The 13029-nt window shown below is 43.4% G+C and overlaps 1 protein-coding gene across 4 annotated transcripts in view; it reads left to right on the plus strand.

Annotated features, from left to right (window-relative positions):
- Window positions 1-13029, plus strand: part of hdac4 (histone deacetylase 4) — a 163587-nt gene that overhangs the window by 68135 nt on the left and 82423 nt on the right. The gene's annotated exons all lie outside the window — the stretch shown is intronic.

Genomic DNA, 13029 nt, shown 5'->3' on the forward strand with positions numbered 1-13029 from the left:
AAACGGCACGTACTCTGAACCTCGCCACTTGCGTCATCTCTTCGCCTTTCACCTCTCCTCATCACTCATTATGTCTCAGAGCAGTACTCACCTCTGGACATGCACAAACACGTGTCTCTCTTTTGTACAAGCTTCCCAGGAACAAACTCTAGTCAGTTCCCAGTTGCTTATCTGTATAGAGCGGATGTTTCTTTTTTTTTTTGTTTTTTTTATAATGCACATAGAAGTTCCAGCTAACTTCAGTCCTGACCGACTTGCACTTGCAGCCTGCCTGTGTAGGGTATTATAACGTAAAATAATGAATATTAACCAAAACATGGCAGACATGCGCAGAGAAATAGTTGGGAATGAGTTGTTGGGTGCGTGAAGCCGGTCTAAAGGACGCAGAAAGAAGCACGAAGCTCGGCCATCGATTTGGAGTACTAACAGTACTAGGGGCTCGGAGTGAAAAAAAAAATATAAAGAGTATTGACAGGCAAAGAAATGACTTAGCTCTCACTTTTCTCTCTCACACACACACACACACACACACACACACACACACACACACACACACACACACACACACACACACACACACACACACACACACACACACACACACAGAGAGAGAGACAGGATTTTGGCTATATGGTATTACTTGTAAAACCAGTGAAGGTCTTGACCCTTGCTGTTTTTACACACGTCTCTCAGAGGAATATATTGCCTTATTGAACCGTTATGACAGGCTCGTCCACTGACCTCTGATGTACAGGAACTTTGAAACGATCCCTTTTCCAGGAAATGGGAAGTACACCGCTCAGATGCTTAATGATTCCTGCCAGGCGAGTCATATGGAATAAGCCTTTTCTTAACAAGTCAGGTCATGTGTTGGGCTTGGACTTGCTTTGATTTTTTGTAGCTGGAATTATGGTTAAAATAATCAGCTGTCATGAAGCCTGATACAAAAACTTTGTGTGTACATGCATGTGTGTACATGTGTTTGTGTGCGCTCTCATGCGTGTGTGTGTGTGTGCGCTTTCATGTGCGTGTGTATGTGTGTGTGTGTGTGTGTGCACTTGTGTGTATGCCCTCATGATTGCACTCGTTTGTTCATGTGTGCTGTGTGTGTGTGTGTGTGTGTGTGTGTGTGTGTATGTGTAATCGTGTGCATGCGTGTGTGTGTGCGTGTGTGTGTGTGCTGGGCCATGCTGTGTTTCCGGGCAGTGCTTCATGTTTAGTGCTAGGTGACATGCTGTTCTCTGTCTTACTGAGAGGCACAGAGAGCTGTCATGGGTCACCTTGCCTACTCAGTAGGGGATAGAGTGGGTGTGTTGGGGATGTCACAGTCAGGCACTATGCCCTTGTTTCAGTTTTGCCATACAACTGCCCCATTGCCTCCCCCTTGCCCCCACCTTTCTCCCTGGATAGACTGATCAGGCTGGATGTTGGCCAGCTTAGTGCAGCAGCTTGTTCCTCACTCACAGCAAAAGCAGTGCGCTTCGTCTCTTTTATCCTGACACGATATTTAAAATAAATGCAGCTTTTATTACTCGCCATAAAATCCAGATTTCATAGGAGCGTGTTCGAGCGAGCCGTACAGCAGTCCACAGCGGAGAACACTTTAATAAAAGTGATATTTAATATCCGAAGAAATTAAAGTTAAGTGAAGTTCAACGTAATCAAGACGAATTCAGATGGGTCCTGCAGCTAAGATCTGTTCAGTTTGTCCTTCATCTGAGCAGAGTGGTTATTATGAAAGAGAATAAGACCTGCTCAGGTGTGCCTCTGTACGGAAATAATCACTCCTTATGATTATGCAACACCTAATTATTCAATAATTAAAGGAAGCAATTTAATGAAGTACATTTATGTTTACATCAGCCTCTCCCCCGCCATATTCTCACTCATTTTCTTTCTCGATTTTAAATGAATTTAAAATAAGAAAATAATGCTGCTTGTAATGTTCTAGAGCAAGCAGAAAACACAAAATCTTCTGTCCCGAAGACATCCCTTGGTGGAAAACATACTTCTTCCATAAAAATAAACTTTTACTTCATCGTCTTTGTATTCGACACGGTCAAAGACGCCGTTACAGAAAATAAATTTTCAGATTGATTGGAGAATTAATGAGTGACTGGTATAAATATTTCTGTCTTTCCTTCTACTTGTCTTTCTTTCCCTCTTTCGGTCTTTCCTTCTTTCTGTCTTTCTTTCCTCCTGTCTTTCCTTCTTTCTGTCTTTCTTTAATTATTTCATTATTTTGGTAATGAGAAGTCACCCGAATACTGTACATGTGTTTTTGGGAGACGGTTGCTGGCTGCCACTGATGCCAGTCCTCACAGATGGTCTGTGAGCATCCTGTATTGGCCACTGAAAGTGGCGCCCTGTCCGCCGCCTTGGCACTGGCCCTCAGCCTGGTGCTGCCAAGTGGTGAAGGCAGGAGCTGTGAGACAGCTGCCTCGGTTCTGCTGGACCAGAACACGTCTCTCTCTGTCTTTATCTCTATTTATCTCTGACTCACTCACTTGCACATGTATGTGTCAGGCTTTTTTTTTTTTTTTTTTTTTAAGGGTTTTTCCCCAAATGTAGCCCTTTACCTCGGGCAAAGTCTGCTTCTGAATATTTTGAGTAGTTCAGACCTAACAATCCTTGCCGTGCATGACCTTTTTAAAATTAGCATGCGTTGTTGGGAAAAGGAACGAAAGGTTTGCGGAATTTACCTCACGTTCATTTAGCTGCTAATCACCACACGTATTTGTCCGCTTCATTAAAAATGAAGCTAGCCGGTTACAGCACAGTAGTTGTAGTTGACACTTGTTGTGGATTTTGACTGATCGATTACTCTGAGCTACAGATGCAAGTCTTCCTCATTCAAGTAATTAATCAAGTGTTGTGTCTTAAATTGTGTTTAGTGCTGTGTGCTAAATTATACACATTCTTTTTTTTGCACACAGACTCATGTTATTTTCCTCTTCTAACTGGGACTAAAGGATCAAAAAGTAACCAGGAAAGTCTAGTTTGGACATGGAGTCTGTTTTAATAAACTTATCAGCAAAATTGTTAATAGTGATATCAAAGTGCCAACTTTCACTGTAAGCTCCTGGATCTTTAGGCTGTAAATGTGGGGACATCAGCAGCAGCAGCCAGAGGTTTCAGTGATGAAAACTTCATCCAGACCATCAGGATAGATCAGGAGGTCCGGAGAGCAGAGAGAGAGGGAGACAAAGAGACAGGGAGAGAAAGAAAGAGGGAGGGAGCAGGGGAGAGAAAGGGAGAGGGAGAGAAAGAAAGAGGGAGGGAGCAGGGGAGAGAAAGAGAGAGTGAGCGAGGAAGAGAAAGAGGGGGAGCGAGGGAGGGAAAAGGGGGGCAGTGTGAGAGAGGGAGGGATCAAAAGAGAGTGGGATCAAGGGAGAGGAAAGGGGGCAGTGTGAGAGAGGGAGAGAAAGAGAGAGTGAGGGAGCGAGGGAGAGAAAGAGAATGGGATTGAGGGAGAGAAAGAGAGGAAGGAGAGAGGGAGCGAGGGAGAGAAAGGGGCAGTGTGAGAGAGGGAGTGAGGGGGAGAGAGAGAATGGGATTGAGGGAGAGAAAGAGACGGGAGAGAGGGAGAGAAAGAGGGGAAAGAATGAGGGAGAGAGAGAGAGGGAGTGAGGGAGAGAAAGGGGGCAGTGTGAGAGAGAGTGAGGGAGAGAAAGAAAATGGGATTGAGGGAGAGAAAGAGACGGGAGAGAGGGAGAGAAAGGGGGAGGAGTGAGGGGGTGAGAGAGAGAGCGAGGGAGAGGAAGGGGGCAGTGTGAGAGGGAGTGAGGGAGAGAAAGAGAGAGGGAGCGAGGGAGAGTAAGGGGGCAGTGTGAGAGAGGGAGAGAAAGTGGGAGAGAGAAAAAGCGAGCGAGGGAGAGAGTGTGTTATTTATAAATATTTATAATTATACCCTGAGTGGAGGAAGCCGACATGATGCTAAAATATTCTTAATCTTTAAAACTCTCATATTTTCCCCCTCTTCAATGTAGAATATTTTATTTAGGTGCCATAACTAATTTAGTTTAATATTTATTCTATTAAATATATGACATTTTTATTATTCATTTTTATCACTAACGTACCACCGCATTAATATTTCCAGCGTTTTTTATTTATTTATTTATTTTTTATACAAACTCTGTTGTATTGCTGGAAGATTTGGAAGTGATCCCATTCCTCATGGATGGCAGTGTCATGCATCATACAGTCTTTGTTGGTTTGTAGCGAGCTTCATGCTGACGCCAGTGTATTTAAGGGCGGTGTTGCTTGTTTTGGAGCTTTGTGTAGCTTTCTTTTTGAGCTGTGAATCCTGCAAGCTTTTTTAGTGTACGTGGGTTGTTATGTACGTGACGGCAATATCATATTTTTTCAAGTTGTCTCTTGAACCAGTTCTTGATTAGTAAAGTGATATTCCCATGACTTGTCTTTGCAGTGAGGTCATATGGGTTTCTGCTCCACAGGTGTATTTTAGGCCCTTGGTGAACGTAACGTTGACTGGCATGGTGTGTCTCATACACAGAAACGTACAGCGGTTGTTCTGCCCCCGTGTCGTCGCCCCTTAGAGGATGGCTAGCTTACCAGGATGGCCGTATCAAATCTCTATCGGATATCAGTTACTGCCCAGAGCTCTGATATAGCTATCATATCCGAAATGATGCGATTACATGGATGTATCCCCTGAATAAGTGACTGGATGATAATCAGATTAAGTGAGTGATTGATTAATTAATTGATCAGTTGGTCATTTTATAGCAGCCATATTGCCTCAGTATGGCAGCTTTTGAGCAGCGCTGCCAATCCGATTTAGCTGTGAAAGCTCTGAGGCCAGCGATGCATAATGCACTCCAATTGCATTTTATTACACGATTGAGTCTAATCACAGAAGACAGGCCTGTGATTTTGCCGTAATGGTGCTGAGAGGCAGCCGGGCACAAGCCTCGGTCCTGCATGATCAATACAAAGGCGTGCAGTTTCAGTGCTGTGCTGTGTTACCACACTCACACAATGCAAGACATGCTGTTCTCTCTGTGTGTTTGTGTGTGTGGGGGTGGGGGGTGGGGGTGGTTTCAGGGCTGTCATTCCATCCATGATATAGCATGTTGTTTCAGGATATCTGACCTCAGTGAGAGCGAGGCATAGAGCAACAGTGTGTAGGGATGCTTGTGTGTAACAGGTTTATTACCTGGTGATGCATCTTCTAATCTCACTCTTTATGCTTGGAGTTTAACAAAAGAGCTCGTTTTCTTTTATTTCAGCTCTTCGTAGCAGAGTTGCATAGGATCCAGAGGAGCTCAGGTTTGTGTCTGGTCTCTGTGTGAGAGATGGATTAGACAGCTTACATAATGAAACCTGATAATAAAGGTGCTGTAACTTGACTCACTAGCGTCTACACCAGGATCACACTACTGTGTCCTGTACACAGTGTCACCTAATTGTGTCAAAATTCTGGGACGGAAAACCAGTGAGGAGCAACAGCTACTAGGAGGAAAACTGTAAGAACAATATTGCCTTTAGAAGCAGTTACCTGCATTTAGGGTGTAAACCTACACTGTACAATGCGATGTGATTTGGATTTGACAAGTTCACAATCTGATGCAATATACTACAGTCTGATGTAGTAGTTTTTGATTGAGATGTTGGCTAAACAGCAGTTTAGTTTTTAGCATCACACCCATCTCCCACCATCAGTGTGTATACAGTAACTTGCACTTTCTCCCTGTTTATCTGAGCTTTCCTCCATAGACATGTGTTATATTCTGATTGGCATCTCTCAAATGTCCAGTGTCTTAATGGGCGTGTAAGAGTATGTGAATGGGGTGGCACCACATCCAGAGTTTCATGTAAATTTGTGAATGATAATGAAAGTGATAGGGAAATCATCTTGCTAGCCTGTTAAGTCATTCTCACATCAGAATAAAAATAGAATCTTTTATATTCACGCCCCTTTTCCTTCGATCAAATTACTATTACAATCCATCTTATGGGATTGAAACGCAGTGCAAACCGGACCAGTAACTCAAAGTTGAAAAAGCTGTTTCTAGTCTTTGTGCTAGAAATCCATTTTCTCTTTGCAGTACATTCAGTCCTGCTTCCCAAGACTCCCCCAAAAAAATCCCTCCTCCACATTTTTTCACTTTGTTTTATTTCTTGTTTCTGTACAACAGCCACAAAAAAAACGTATAGTTGTTCATCATGTGGCTTTCGACCCAGGACGTACTCAGACCATGTAAACAACTGCAGCTGATGTCTGGTTTTATTCACGAATTTTTCTTTTTTCCCCACTTAACGCTTGAAATCATTCATCTGCAAGTCAGCCTTGATTTCGTCTTCCAGTTGGGTGGCTAACATTTTAATCTACTTCAGCTACTTTGTCGAGGCTCACTCGAAGCAATTTCTCCCTCTCCTTTTTATAGCCTGCTGAATTTTGTATGTGAGAAGCCTCTTCTGCGAGAGGAGGGTTAGCGGAAAGGCCATGACCCCTTTTATCTTCCTCACACTCTCTGGAGTGGGAGAGGAATCAAATACGGATCCTTATTTCTTAACTTTATTTGCTCCTCAAGTTACTTTTCTCCGGGTACTAAGCGACAAGTGTGGATCCGGGCTGCATTAAGTACAGACGAGAGAGTTCGTTCTCCTTTGTTTTAATTTTCTTCCCGTCACTCATCGAAAAAATAGCGCAATAGAGGTCGTAACGCTGAGCTCCTAATATACAAACTTTTTTTTCCCATTGTCACAATGATTTATGCCTATTAACGTGAACATGTTTTTTTTGTCGTCGTTGTCTGATAAAACTTTAAAAAGCCATTCAGCCACATCCAGTTCTTTGCACATGCATTATTGATGTCATCTACAGGGACATGAGCTAATATGACCGCTTGCTGTTGTTTCATTGGGTGGAGCGAGTGTTCAGTAGGTCACTGTAGTGCAGGGATGAGCAATCCACACTCCGCTGAATGCACAATCCACCAGACTAATGGACCGCAGCCACATTGTGCTGAGAATGAGATGCTGAGGAAGAGTGTGATGGATTTAGTAACATGAGCCTTCTGGCATAAATACATTACTGCAAATACATTCAGGATTCTCTTCACACAGGTAGCATACAGGTTCGAGGCTGTTGAGCTCGTGTTAAAGGAATACTCCATCATTATTTGTCTGTATAAGTCAAATGTCCAGCAGGATCGTTTAATGTCCCGTGTTGTAGACAGACACGCCCCTCAAGTGGAAGGTGTTGGACAAGCGAGCTGAGGGAGATATTCAGAACATTTAGCTGTACAGCTTTCTCGAACACATTACGGAATCTGTGTACATCTTTGTGCATGTGTAATGTGTGTGTACAATTGTGTTTATTGTGTTACACGATCATGAGCATTGCAAAATCCGGCGTGCATTTTATGGTTTGACGCAACCAGACACAAAAGGGACGAGAACCCAATGAGTAAGAAACCTGACTGGATATAATAACGATTTGCTAGACAATAATACTTGGTGACTAACCTTCATAACATAACAACTCTTGTGTGTGCCCAGACATGTGCTTTGGACTTGACAGATGCTCTCTCTCATGACACATCTGGTGCAAATTCTAAGATGCGCTACCAGTGAAGTAAATAGAGACGAAGACAGAAACTCTGGAGTATTCCTCTAAGCTTCATACCCCTCTTGGAGCACGTATCTGGCTGCTGAACAATTCCACAGCGACACAAGCATGACGGAAGACGAGGTAGCTGAGTGTTGGGGTGATATGATTAGACAACCCTGTTAAATGAGCAGCCCTGTTAAACCGAGAAAAGCTGCTCCAAACCTTGTTTTTCCACAAATGTGATAATTGCGGCTCTTGAGGGAGTGTTGAGGCTGGAGCTGGCCCAAATCCCCAAAGTTGGTTCTGTTCAATGCAGGAATTGCTCACTTTCTCCACTCGTGACTACTCCTTATATCATCGACTCACGAGCTCCCCGAACTTTTGGACCCAGATATTGAAAATGAGGGTGAAAAGTATTGAAAGCGACTGAATCATTTCATATTGAAGCATGCTTCAGATCAGACGGACAGTTTATTCCACACCCAGAATTTCACCAGTTGACCTGCTCTTATTGTGCTACTCTCAAAACATAACGGAAAGGGCAAACGTTAGTGTTGAAGTGTTAATTATGTCACATGGCACTAGATCTAGCTGCTAATGCATTTCTCACCATGTTCCTCTTTATTAGAATGAAATTCCACTATATCTCTCTGAAGCACACGATTTCAGTGCCTACTCTTCGATTCAGAAAGACAGCGTTACAGAGGGAGAGAGAGAGAGATGGCAGGAATCCATCAAGAGCAGTAATTAATAATGAATGATACAGCTTTTCTCACACCGGTGTTCGGCTGTATCCTAAGGGAGAAAATTTCTGAGGGTTGTAGCATATCTGTCATTCTGTCTCTTCGTTCAGCTTCGGCTTTTGGGAAATCTTCTTTCGTTCCTCTCGGCAATGACTTCGCCGTTTCCTATCTTTTACTCCGTCTATACATCACCATTGAGCTGTCCATTTCCTTCTTTAACTTTGAATAGCTTTCCATAAATTCTATTTGTTCAAGCATACAAGAGGCTGCGAATCCGTGGAGCTTTCTGAGCCGTATTCACACGGCCGTTTCATGGAACGGGAACTCCATTTACAACAGCGCATTTACATGTCCTCTAGTTTGGCGCTGCACCAAAGGAAAAAATGCGAGTCGGACATGGAAAACTCCCCTTTTTCTGAAGTTCCTTCCCAGAAGGTCGGATCGAAATTACAGTTGTGTGTACATGCTTGTGCGTTTTTACGTCTGCGTCTGTGTGTTATCAGTGTGATCACTGGGTGTGTGCATGCATGTGGATATTATCTGCAGCATAGCTGTGTGTGTAGCGTCAGAAGTAGATAAGTTTTTTTTTTTTTTCTTTCTTTCTTTCTTTTTTTTTTTTAACTGTCAGTTTAAAAGGCCACACAGCTGCCTTCAGGGTGTATAAAGCCACCTGAAAGTTCAGCTCGGTTCACTCGGTCGGAGAACTACTGCAGTGAAGCTGAACTCTTTGCCTGCTGACCTGTCTGGCCTTGCTACTAATAATTTTACAGATCATCAGGTTTGGAAGCGACAGATTACAACCGCTCTCGTGTGTATGTTTGAGGTAGTAAGTGCACACATGACTAGCATTTTTTCCTCACATGTCCAAGTTTGTAGTAACTATTTACTACTTGAATGCTTTTAGATATTAATTCACACACAAGCTGTAGTGCCACAGACTTTAGCGGTCGTGTCACAGCATGCTTTCATATCTACAACATCCATGTAAAGTTCAATTAAAAGCTGCTTTCTTGAGGAAAAAATCCTGAGGTAAATTATCGAAGAATTATTTGTGTTAGTCGTTTTCACCTGATATTATGCTAGGGCTAGGTTCGTCTGGTAGGTAACCGACGATCTACATAAAGATCCACTCGCTTCGAAACAGCTCTGTTGAATCTACTGTATATATTGATATTTTACTACTATATATTGGCTTATTCTCCCCGTGCCTTTAGGGTTTCCTCCGGGTACTCCGGTTTCCTCCCTCGGACCAAAGACATGCATGGTAGGTTGATTAGCATCTTTGGAAAATTGTCCGTAGTGTGTGAGTGAATGAGTGTGTGTGTGTGTGCCCTGCGATGGGTTGGCACTCCATCCAGGGTGTATCCTGCCTCGATGCCTGTGACCTGAGGTAGTTCGGATAAGAACAGCTGTCAGCGTTCCTGAACTCAAATACTGCGTTCAGACCCCTTCACACTTTAATATTCATTGATTACATCAAAAAACCCGAACTCGAGCTCCATATAATACCTGTAAAGATGGTAGGACACAGACACTCATTAAGTCTGATTGAGCTTGAGAAGAGCTGCCAAGAAGAATGGGAAAAACAACCCGAAGGCAGAAGACAAAAAAAAGCTGCCAAAGGTGCTTTTAAATTACTGCATGACGGTTCTAAATACTAAATGTAAATGAAATCCATTTGCAGTAAGCTCTGAAGACTTGTTTTTGCTTTGACATTGTGTTGCGTGTAGATTGTGAAGAAAAAAAGGAAATCGAATCCATGTTGCATTGCATCTACAACAGAAAACCCAATAAATACATTGTACAGTATGTTTCTCTAGCACCTAAAAACATGATCCAAGAACGACTTTCAGTGTATAGAAAAAAAAAACACACAAGTAAGCAAAAAGTTATATTTTTGGTTTAATCGATAAGCCGAGTTAATCTTGACTGGTAGCAGAAGTTGTTCTGATTCATGTATTGCAAAGGTTTAGGACAGTTTGTGTACTCTTGCTGTACAGATGCTGCTGCACGGCTTCTTCAGAGAGCAGCGTTTGTCATCGCTCCTGGGTGTTGACCATTATAGGATGCTGTACATCTCTGCGTGAAAGTGATCCGTGGGATATTTATTTCAGTGCAGTATTGCTCTCTCCCTGCTCCCACGTAGCCAAACACGCTGGCTATTGATTAATCGTGCTGGAGTAAATGTGCCATTGATCTGCCACTTGGTTAAGTGCAGGCCCTAGCACCATGTCCCTTCTTTCTTCCTTTTTTCTCTTCACTCTATGCCACTCCCAGGAGACACGACCAAGCCTTCTGCCGTACTGTTTACCCTGCCTGCTCTACTCCTTTCTTTCTATGCAGCACCTGTTCATCCAGCTAGATGTTCTACACACTTAAAGAAACAAGGAGCAAAGTATTTTTTCTTCTCAAGCATTTAAGGCTGAATGCACAGAGTATGGTCACTTGGATGGTTCTGTTAAAAAGTGTGTGTGTGTGTGCGTGTGCGTGCGTGTGCGTGTGTGTGTGTGTGCATTTTGGAGTGAAAGAGGGAATATTGCTTCTCCTGTTCCCAGTGGTCCTGATGGCTTCATCCATCTCTAGTCTAATCACCTCATTTCTAATGCCGTTAAAATGTCTTCCCCAACTCATTTCATCATGCACATTATTCAAAGGGACAGCCTTAATCACTGTTTTCCTTCCAGTTCTGATTTTTGTAGAGTATCTCTCTCTCTCTCTCTCTCTCTCTCTCTCTCTCTCTCTCTCTCTCTCTCTCTCTCTCTCTCTCTCTCGCTCGCTCTCTCGCTCTCATTCTCTGACACAATCTTTTTTCTTTCTTTGTCCCCTTTTAAAGAAGAACACATTTGTAGTCACCTAGATTTATTAGCTGCATTTTAAGGTGGGCAATTATTGAAAATCTCCATCTATCTACCTCTTTACTGTGCTGTATATCTTCACTAACTGCTCGGGTTTTACCGAGCGTATGTGTGAGGACTTGTTTGTATGATCATGTTCTTTGCTGTAGCTGTTTACATTGACATCTGGTGCTCTGGAGTTTTATAGAATTACACTCCCAGTAACTTGATCGTGCAATATGTTGAGAATAGAGCTGAATTTACTCAAAGTTTTAACTCGAGCGCTTCACTGTTCTTATTTGACAGTTCGGTGAATCGATAGGAGAAAAAGCAGCCAACTTCAGCTCAACTCTCTTTTACTCGTTTCATATATTAATTGGCAACATGGTAAAGACTAATAATAAATTCTACTATGGAGATATTCTGTATATGAATTTTTTTTTAAAGAGCACATATTTTAAGGAAGCACACTATCACCACCGGTCCAGAAATGAATGGCAGGAACAGGACCAGGAGCCTTTGAGTTTCCAGATGGGGCAGGAGCTTGTGGTCCTTGGGGCAGCAGGAGCAGCTTTGTGATTGCAAGATTGATAAGATTTATTATAGGTCTCAAGAACTCAGTACAAGTCTCTTGGAGGGGAGCTTAAGGTTGAAAAGAACAGAAATGTGTTGGCTTCTGGTTGGCAGGAGCAGAATTGTTAGCCTTAGTATAGTACAAGCAAAAACTAGTTGGCTTCATGATGGCAGGAGCAGAAACTTGTTGGACTCAGGTTGGCAGGAGCAGAAACTTGTTGGCTTCAGGTTGGCAAGAGCAGAAACTTGTTGGCCTGTGGTTGGCAGGAGCAGAAACTTGTTGGCCTGTGGTTGGCATGAGCAGAAACTTGTTGGCCTGTGGTTGGCAGCAGCAGAAACGTTTTGGACTCAGGTTGGCAGCAGCAGAAACGTGTTGGACTCAGGTTGGCAGCAGCAGAAACGTGTTGGACTCAGGTTGGCAGCAGCAGAAACGTGTTGGACTCAGGTTGGCAGCAGCAGAAACGTGTTGGACTCAGGTTGGCAGCAGCAGAAACGTGTTGGACTCAGGTTGGCAGCAGCAGAAACGTGTTGGACTCCGGTTGGCAGGAGCAGAAACGTGTTGGTCTGTGGTTGGCAGCAGCAGAAACGTGTTGGCCTATGGTTGGCAGGAGCAGAAACTTATTGGCCTGTGGTTGGCAGGAGCAGAAACCTGTTGGCCTGTGGTTGGCAGGAGCAGAAACCTGTTGGCCTGTGGTTGGCAGGAGCAGAAACTTATTGGCCTGTGGTTGGCAGGAGCAGAAACTTAGCCTGTGGTTGGCATGAGCAGACACTTGTTGGATTCAGGTTGGTAGGAGCAGAAACTTGTTGGCTTCAGGTTGGCAGGAGCAGAAACTTGTTGGCTTCAGGTTGGCAGGAGCAGAAACTTGTTGGCTTCAGGTTGGCAGGAGCAGAAACTTGTTGGCTTCAGGTTGGCAGGAGCAGAAACTTGTTGGCTACAGGTTGTCAGGAGCAGAACATTGTAAGCCTCGGGATTGCAGGTTCAGAAACCTGTGGTGTTTGTAAGGCAGGAGCAGGACATTGTCTCTGGATGGCAGGAGCAAAAACAGAAAAGAGCTTCCACTTTTAAGCTGTTTTAGGGCGCTGGTGAAATCTAACTTAGAAGCTGTAAGTTTAGGTTGTTAGATGGGAAGTTTAAACATTAAACTAAAATGTATGAGAGTTAGCTAAAGTCATGATGTTGCCTAATAGTGCGTCATTGTTCAACTGACTTTTGTAAACCTTTAGTAAATCTTTTGTAAAGTGCCTTCTATTTTTGGGTGCTGCTCAAAGGCCCTACTGCAGCATGTACTCCCATTAG

Source organism: Tachysurus fulvidraco, chromosome 6 (assembly GCF_022655615.1).
Source record: "Tachysurus fulvidraco isolate hzauxx_2018 chromosome 6, HZAU_PFXX_2.0, whole genome shotgun sequence".
NCBI lineage: Eukaryota > Metazoa > Chordata > Actinopteri > Siluriformes > Bagridae > Tachysurus > Tachysurus fulvidraco.